Genomic DNA, 10055 nt, shown 5'->3' with positions numbered 1-10055 from the left:
TCACCACTTAGGAGTCGTTAGGACAGCTTACTAGAATTTGGTCTACCGTATATTGCTGGAACAAATGTATCCCTGCTCCCTCTGTACAGCAAGCTCCCGTAAGGGGTGCAGATGTCGAGTAGGGCATATCTAGTAGAATACGTTTCCATAGTCATTCTCGCAGAATACAGAAAGATTACTAATCATCAGTAGAATTGACTTTTGGCATTACACATATCACAAGGAGCCTCTTCCATCGCCGGTAGGAAGGTTTAGATATGACGTTACTATGGTTTCAATATGGTTCAAAAGGACGATGTAATAAGACTTGCATTCAATTCTTTTCATTACTTTATGCTACTTAACTGTGTAAAAGGACATGATGACTATATACAGAATGTTGTTGTACTATGTTCATTGTATGGCATCTTGTATTCTCATACTGTATTTCTTGTACTGGATTTTGCTTTTGAAAATTACTCAATAAAAATTATATTGAAAAAAATAAAATAAAAAAATAAACATATATAACAGTTTGATAGCATAACCATCAATGTCAAACAGAAAAACGTTCCCCACTTTCGTACGTTGAAGTCCAAAAACAAACAAAGCACCTTGAAACAGAAGCAATGTCAATAACATCATAGTGGTTAGCTGTCTCACAAAGATAGAGGGAGACAACTAACCTGATGTTTTAATGACTCTTAGCTAGTTAGTGGCTTTAACTCATATGGGTAAATTATTTCACATTAAGCAATCTCATCTATTGTTCATATGATGTTAGTACAACCTGTTATTAGCTACTGGTAATTGCATTTTGGTTTCCCCCATGGGCTTCACTGGCCACCTCCCAGCACTCCCATGTCTATATGGACTGGGTAATTCTAACCGGGTCTTTATACAGATGGGCAGCCATATAAATCCCAGTCATCGGGTGAGCTCTAGGGAGCTGGTCTATGCAGTGATTCATTTATAAGTCCTGCAGTTATTTGTATGTTTGGGTTATTGTTTCCATGATTGTTCTCACCCCCATTGTGCTCACGCACCATATATTCTAATATTCTAGCACACTTTCCTAATTCCTTGACCATACCTAGTCTCTTTATGACACTCAGTCAACATCTATTTTGCGCCTTAAATAACCCTACATTGGATATTCCTTTAACTAGCAGGCCCCTTGCTCTAATCTACTTTCCAAAAGCACCTTCATGAAAATAACCTCATGAAACATGAAAGGCCTTAGGTCCCCCATCTAAAGACTCAAGATCATCTAAAAAGACTGAAAATGAACATTGCCCTACTGCAGAAGACACACCCCACGTCACCCATCTTCCACATCATGAAAAAGCTTTGGGAGGGCACAGCCTTGAAATCTGATGTAATCAGATGTAAGGCTGGAGTACTCATTCTGATCCATAAAAACAGACAGACACAGTTAGTCAGGTATGGGCAGCACAGTGATGTAGTGATTAGCAGTAAGAGCGGTCGCTGGTTCGAATCCCAACCACAACACTACCTGCCTGGGTTTCCTCTGGGTACTCCGGTTTCCGCCCACAATCCAAAGACATGCAGGTAGGTTAATTGGCTTCTGTCCAAAACTGGCCCTAGTATATGAATGGGGACCTTGGGTTGTGGGCTCCTTGAGTGTAGGGACTGATCTGAGTGTGCAATGTACAGGGATAGGGACAATTGTTGACACTCACTCAGGTTGAACTGGATGTACTGGTGTCTTTATTCAACATTACTAACTATGAAACTATGACTCATTATGGCTCATTTACACTCAGGGAATAGAGATCAGCAAATTACAAGTACTTATGCACCTAACAACTCTAGGAAACCCTTTTATGGGGAATTGTCCATTAAAGTTTTGAAATTTCCCCATATTCCTCACATAGTAGGAGGTGTCTTCAGTACCATAATGCACTCAATTGACAAAAGGTCCACTCCCAAATGTTCCCTAAAGACCACCATAGACTCTAACCTGGCCTATTTTGCAAAAACAATGGAATGTCTGCATTTTACTGACATTTGGAGGCTATTCCATCCTGTATACAGGGAATTCACATTTTACTCCCCACACAATGTATTCGCTAGGATTGACTATATCTTTGGCATTGACAACACCTTCCTGATAATCTCTAAGGCAGAAATTCATGATATAGCTATCTCCAACCATGCACCAATTTCAGTTTCATTCCTGACCCGGTTCTTCAACCCAAACCCCACCTGTGGTGCTTCCCATCCTTTCTAAACAAAAACGTTGATTTTCAGGCCTACATGAGAGCTGCCTGGGAAGAATTTCTCTCTGCAAATTCCCCCCACATGGACAATCCCAATCTGTTTTGGGAAGCCGGTAAGGCTTTCATTAAGGATCAGACCATATCATATCATATGCGGTTTCTTTCAAAAAGGATGCTGTGACAGACCTAGCCGATACGGAGGCTTTTGGAGGGCACTGAATGCCAGCCTCTTGCCGACCGATCATGGGCCCTAGCATTTGGGGGAATGGTGCTCTTTGTGAGCTGTATGCCTGAATACGCTTGAGGTGGTGCTAGGGATTCAAGTCCGTGTCCCCCCAAAAACACAGACTCTGGGAACCCTGTATATGCCATAGTATAGTGATGCCTTCATAATTTTGAGGCTCATGGAAGGTGCTGATGTCATCAACTCAGGACACCTGTCTGTCTGTTGTCTGTTAGAATATGTTTATTGTAAATAAGTCTAGTCTGGGAGTCATTAGATCCCCATTGTTGTTTGTGTTAATTAACTATGCTATTGTGTAAAGGAGTCTATGTTGATTTGATTGTGTTTTCTGAGCTAAAAGACTGCAAGTCTGGCCTAAAGGTCATGTCTGAGTCATTTAGGCTGTCTAAAGGGATTAGTTAATTAGCTCATGTTAATTAGGTTTCTGGTCACAGGTGTATGTTCAGAGTAATATGAGCAGGAGGTATGCACCTCCTCTTTTACTGTATAAAAGCCTGTATTCCTTTCAATAAATATTCATTTCTGTTTGAACCTCAATACAGAGCCTCGTCTCGTATTTGGGGGAGAATTATTCCTATGGGTTCCTTGTTCATCTGATGGAAGTGTTTGGTAGCTGCCTTGGTGTTTGGGAAGGAAATGTCCTAAACGGCTTTAACCCTTTCATACTCGGGATGTCGTTACAGATGCTCTATCCAAATATTGGGAGGCAAGCTCCTGACTCAATTCTGCTCAGCTAGGGATGGCCGGCGGTTGGCTCGTGGCGAATTTTGTGTGAGGGCGCGATTTGCCTGATCGGCTGACTATTGCCGCTGTTCGCCCGGCGGACATATGTGTTTACAGTGTGAAAGAACTTTGACCCATGACCACACATCCATCCTGATCTGGCGGCCATTTTACATTCTGTCTTTTGTCAGTTTAAGGAGAGGTTGCTGTGTGGAGCAGGGACAGACTGTAGTGACACAAATCGCTAGCTATTAGGTTCACAAAAGTCCTTTTAAGGACTGGTATAGGTGTAGTACAGTATATAGGGTTCAGTGCACTGCTGTGCTGGTGATTGCAGCTGTCTTTTGTAAGTGTAGGGATGGGATGCTGTGTGCAGCAGGGACAGTCAGTTTAATCACTAGCTAGCTATTACTAATAGGTCCATAAAGGTTGTTTTAAGGACTGGTATAGGTGTACAATATATAGGGTGCTGGTGCATTGCTGTGCTGCAGATTACAGCTTGTTTCTGCAGCTGTCTTTTATCAGTGTAGGGACTGAGGGACAGTCTGAAAATCACTAGCTACGAGGTCCACAAAGGTCCTTTTAAGGACTGGTATAGGTGTACTATTTGGTGTGCAGTATATAGGTGTGTAATGCACGTATAAAATACTTGCACATATAGAAAGCATAGTATAGTGCATTTCCACTGTGCAGCATTGTGACTGCTGAGCGGTTCTGCAGCGATACTACAAAGAGTGACAAACGCAATAAAAAAAAGTATTATAACTAGTGTGATAGACCAGTGGCCCCCAAAAAAGACAGATTGAAGCGGGGTGTTATATACCTTCTTCCACATACATACTGCACTTCTCTAGAAACTTTTGTCACAGGGTCATTTAAAAATGACAGACAGAGGAAGAGGCAGGCCCTTCCGCAGGGGTGATAGGGGTAGGGCAGGAGCAACAGGCTTGAGCCAAAGGGGCAAATTGCAGAAGGTGCGTGCAATTACGTCAAAGGATGCACCAGACTTGGTTGAGTGGCTCACTCAGCCTTACTCTTCTGCACCCTCCTCATCCCCTCGATCTGCACCCTCTTTTCACTCTCTGCTATATGCACCCCCAAAGACACTACCACCAACACCACCATATACCTTCCGCAAGACATTTCCGATGCGCAGCCACTCTTGGCATTGGATCAGGAAGAGGAGGTAGCAACAACCACCACTCAGCAGTCTGACAACAGTACCCAGATCAGCCCAAGGAGGAGGTTGGTCCCCGCTGTTGCTGCCTACTCTGAAATCTCTAATTATAGCGGTGGGGAAGGTGACGTCGATGATTACGTGTCTAGTGATGTCACGTGGGTGCCCACAAGAGAGGAAGAGGAGGGGAGTTCAGAGGGAGCTATGGACCAGCAGATAGGGAGGAGAAGCAGGAAGACCTTACAATGCACAGGGACAAAGCAGACTGCTAATGTATCAGGAGCGAGGCATCAACCATGTTCGGTCACATCTGGCGCTCCCAGGACGCCGGCACATGGTTCCGCTGTGAGGGCTTTTTTTAACGTGTCTGCTGCTGACAATAGTGTTGCCATCTGCAATCTTTGCAGTCAACGCATAAGTCGCGGTAAGCCCAACACTCACCTAAGGCACATGAGCTGCTATCACCGAGCCCAGTGGGAGCAACGAAACACACAAAGCCACACTCCAGGCTCTCACCGTCCAGCCTCGTCTTCTACTTCTCCTTCTCCTCTCTCCTCACAATTTTCCTCCACTCCACCTTTCATCACACCATCCTGCCGTTTTTCTGAAAAAAGGCAGGCTTCCATGGGCCAAATGTTTGAGCGTAAAAAAATGATGACGCCGGATAATCCTCTTGCCCAACGGTTAACGGCTGGCTTGTCAGAACTGATAGCCCGCCAACTACTGCCATATAAACTGGTGGACTCGGAGGCCTTACGAAAATTTGTGGCCATTGGAACACCACAATGAAAGGTCCCAGGAAGGAAGTCTCACATTTCTCACAGAAGGGCATCCCAGAGCTATATGGCCATGTTTAGTGGCAAGTGAATGTATCTCTGGCACACAGTGTCGGTGCCAAGATACATCTGACCACAGACGCGTGGTCTAGCAAACACGGACAGGGAAGGTATATCACTTTTACTGCCCACTGGGTGAACCTTCTGACAGCCGTCAAGCATGTAACCCGTGGCACCCCTGTAGATTTGGTTTTACCGCCATGGATTGCATGCAGGCCTGGCTCTTCTTCTCCTCCTACTCCATCCTCCTCCCTCTCCTCCTCGGCTGACTCCTCCTTTTCCGCTGCTAGCGTCTCTTCGACTGCGCCGCCCAAGCTCCCCAGAAACTATTCGACATGCCAGGTGAGACGTTGCCATACTGTGCTGCGTCTGTTGGACCTGGAAGCCAAGACCCACACTGGCCCTGCACTTCTTTCAGCTTTGCGTTCACAAGCAGATCAGTGGCTAACACCGCTCAATTTGACTTGGGTAAAGTGGTGTGTGACAACGGTGCCAATCTGCTTAGCGCATTGAAACAGGGCAAAATTACGCACGTGCCATGCATGGCACGCTTCTTAAACTTGGTCGTGTAGTGATTCGTTGTCAAATACCCTGGGGTCCAGGACATCTTGCGGCAGGCAAGGAAAATCTTGGCCCATTTCAGAAGATCTTACATGGCCATGGCTCGCCTTGCTGACATTCAGCGGCGACACAATCTGCCGGTCAGATGTCTTATTTGCGATTGCCCGACGCGATGGAACTCAACCTTCTATATGCTTGATAGGCTGCTCCAGCAGTTAACGTGCAGTTAACGTCTACCTGTACGAACTCTGTGGCAGAACAGGTTCTGGGGAGCCTGGTTTTTTTTCACCGCGCCAGTGGCTGCTCATGCGCGATGAATGCAGACTTCTGCGGCCATTTGATGAGATCACCAAACTGGTCAGTCGCAGCCATGGAGCCATCAGTGACATGGTACCTTATGCCTTCTTTATCTAGCGTGCATTGCGTCGTGTCATTGATCAAGCCGTGGAGGAGCAGGAGCGGGAAGATGAGGAAGTCGCAATGCTGGATGAATTCCCGGGGGGGGGGGGCTACTCTATCTGAGACAAGTCAACAACAAGAGTCTGAAAAGGAGTTAGAGGAGGATGGTGCCGGGGCGGATGAGGAGGAGCAAGAAGAGCATGCTTTAAACCTTTCTGGGATCCCTGTTGTTGTGCGTGGATAGGGAGAGGAGAACAAGGAGGACAACATTATCCTGGATGATCAGCAGGAGCCAGGCCACCACACCGCTTCCAGTTTAGTGCAAATGGGGGCCTTCATGCTCCAGTGTTTTAATAGGGACCCCCATATCAAAAGCATAAGGGTCAAGGACCAGTACTGGGTGGCAAAGTTCTTAGTCCCCCGGTACAAACACAAAATGGCAGAAATGTTACCACCATCACAGAGGGCTGTCAGAATGGAGCACTTCCAGGCCTTGCTTCAAGAAATGCTGCATTCTGCTTTTGCGTGCGCTGGCAGAGGAGGAATTCCCACTTCCAGAGAAAGAGTTGTGGGTACCAATCCAACAGCGCCTGCAAGAAGAGAGCGGTTTGAAGAGGTGTTGGTGACTTCTGATATGAGGTCATTCTTTCAGCCGAACCATTGACAGGTCTCATCCGGATCCAGCATCAGGAAATGTCTAAACCGGCAGGTGTCCGACTACATCGGGTTAACAGCCGATGAGGACACTCTCATGGGGAGTGATGAACCCCTGGACTACTGGGTGGGCAGGCTTGACCTCTGGCCAGAGCTTGCCCAATTTACAATGGAACTGTTGGCTTGCCCCTCGTCCAGTGTCCTGTCAGAAAGGACGTTCAGCGCAGCGGCGGGGATCGTGACCGATAAGCACACTCACCTAGCTCACGACTACCTCACATTTACAAAAATGAATGAGGCATGGATCTCGGAGGAATTCAACACATGTGACCAGTAGACCATGTATATCTCTATAAACTATTTTTTTAATCGAGCACACAGACCTTTTTTCTACATTTGGCTCACTTCCTTGTACAAAAAAAGCACACCGTACTATATGCCCGTACCCTCCTGTTGGAAGAGGTTGAGCGGTGTCATATTTTTGGTGCCCAGCAGCAGTGCTGTTGTCAGTGCTCTCTATCTCGGTGCTGGTGTCAGTGCTCTCTCTCTATCTCGGTGCTGGTGTGGTGTCAGTGCTCTCAATCTCGGTGCTGGTGTGGTCTCAGTGCTCTCTATCTCGGTGCTGGTGTCAGTGCTCTATATCACGGTGCTGGTGTCAGTGCTCTATATCTCGGTGCTGGTGTCAGTGCTCTATATCGCGGTGCTGGTGTCAGTGCTCTATATCACGGTGCTGGTGTCAGTGCACTCTACCACGGTGCTGGTGTCAGTGTTCTCTATCTCGGTGCTGGTGTCAGTGCTCTATATCAGGGTGCTGGTGTCAGTGCTCTCTATCACGGTGTTGGTATCAGTGCTCTCTATCACAGTGCTGGTGATCATCTCCTGCACCCTCTTCATAGCCTACCCTGACCTTTCCTCTCCTCCATTGCCTTCATGCGCTCCTGAATTGTCAAAATTTCTCAGATAAAAAAAGAATGCTTGTGGTTGTCGATCCCAGATTCACTTCATACATGTGTTATGTCAGTGGCCATGTGGTGGGACTATGTGTGCACAGCTAGTAAGTATTTTGTGGCTGAAAATATGACCTGTAGGTTTTAAGGTTCGCCTACTATTGAAGTCAATGAGGCCGTCGCAAACTTTGCGGTTCGCAAACTTTTGGTTCGCAAAACGTCCCGTCGAAAGTTCGTCCATCTCTATGCTCTGCATTCCCTATCTACCCAAAACACCCCAGAATATACGACAGAATGGCATGCAGCCAAACATGCCTTCAACTCCTGGGCCAATAAACTAGAGCTAACCAAACTAGCATTTAACGATGCGGCAGTCCACAGATTTGGCAACAAATCTGGTAAACTCTTAGCGAGACTTTGTAAAGGCCCATATCACCCTACACATATCACTTGGACTCTACAGGCTCCACCAAATCACATCCTCAGAAAGTAATAAGGTAATGCTCCAGTACTATTCATCTTTATACACATCTGAACCTATAGATAAAAACTTGGGCTCGAGGTTTATTGATAATATTAATTTCCCGACCATCTCCCCTCTCACTTTGAGACCCTAAATGGGCCCATCTCACTGTCAGAACTAAATACAGTATGACAATACGGCATCTAGCTCGAAACAAAGCCCCAGGCCCAGATAGGCTCACAGTCAAATTTTTTAAGACACTCGAGGATATAGTCATGCCCCACCTTCTTATATATATATATCAGGGAAGTATATCAGGGAATCTGGCAAGGAGGTCTCGATTTGCCTATAGGAAACCAAGCCATTATCAAACATCTCTCTAAAAACGGGAAATATCCCTAGATATCAAGATACTCTCTAAAGGGGGGGGGGGGGGCATGGCCTGTACATGGCAGAGTGAAGTCGCTGGATGCCTGAGCTCTCGATGCCAGACCCAGTAAACTAAGCGGTAATGCCAATCTCTCAGCCCTTTTCTATCCAGTCATGAGCTACCGCAAGAGAGGCAAATATAGGGGATCTGCCAAGATGACTTCGGCTGCCCAGATCAACAGATACCCCAAGGAAAAGCCCAAGACGGGACCGGTGTCCTGCGCTGAGCCCACACATGGTGAGGCCCCACCATCATTATCTACAGGAGGTATGGTGTCCTCACAGTGGTCAAGATCGCAAAATCTGACCGGAATCCCGGCTTTGTTGAACCCTACACTCCACAGCCAGATAGGAGCCAGTGCCTCCATGCAACCACCTGGCCAGGATTCAGACATGCAAGCGCTGCTGAAGGCTCTCCCCATCAGAGCGGGCATGGAAACTCTCCCCACTAAGGCGGACATGGAAGCATTGGTCCTCAGGGTAGAAGGGCACCACCTCCATGACCTGCAGGTGATCCGCTCGGAGGTGCACGAAATAGACGAGCGGCTGAGGAGGCCTCGTGGGGGCTTTAGAGACCCAAATAGCGCAGCTAGAGAGAGCGCACAAGCAACACCAGGACCAGCTAGCGGAGGTACAAGTCAATGCCGAGGATCTAGAGAACCAGAGCCGCTGCCAAAACCTACGGTTCCGGGGAATACCTGAAGTGACTGGCTCGGAAAACCTGATTGAGACGGTGAGGGCAATTACACACAAATTGCTGGATGGAAACTAGCAGACGTGGAAAGGGCGTGCAACATGCTTTGACGCTTGCATTGGTATAGCCACAAGGAGCAAATAATGCGTGCAGCACGGGCCAAAGGCCCAGTGGACTTCGGGGGGCTCAGATTTCTGTGTATCTGGACCTTTCCCATGCAACTCTGCTGAGAAGAGCAATGCTAAAACCTTTGCTGGAGAGACTCTGTCGGGCGGATTTGCCATAAAGATGGGGATTCCCCATTCAGCTCACCATCCCGAAGGGGTGCGCCTTTTTCCCCCTACGGCGCCACGTCGAGCTTTCAGATCTTTTCACCTTCCTGGGGATGGAACTGTTCCCATTGCGGGACTGGCTGAGTCCCCTTCCAAGCAGAGATACCCATTCAGCTTCCCAGGGACGCCCCGATGGGTCTCCCCCGTCCCAGATCGGGAGGGGCGACCCGGAACAGTGAGATCTACTGACATGAGTACGTAAGTGATGGTCACAGGCTGACTTCTATACGGGACTATGATGAATCTTTGCCCACCAGGGGCCCAGGGCTCCTGATGGTGTCCCCTCCTTCCCCTGCCGGTCAACTGGGCTCCCTCCATCCTCCGTTTTGCCCATGGAGGTGCCCCCCACTGTCCGCCCCTGCCCCCCACATCGA

Source organism: Lithobates pipiens, unplaced genomic scaffold, assembly GCF_037356315.1.
Source record: "Lithobates pipiens isolate NorthernLeopardFrog02 unplaced genomic scaffold, aLitPip1_a1.2 Scaffold_22, whole genome shotgun sequence".
Taxonomy (NCBI): Eukaryota; Metazoa; Chordata; class Amphibia; order Anura; family Ranidae; genus Lithobates; species Lithobates pipiens.
This window is presented reverse-complemented; position numbering follows the sequence as displayed.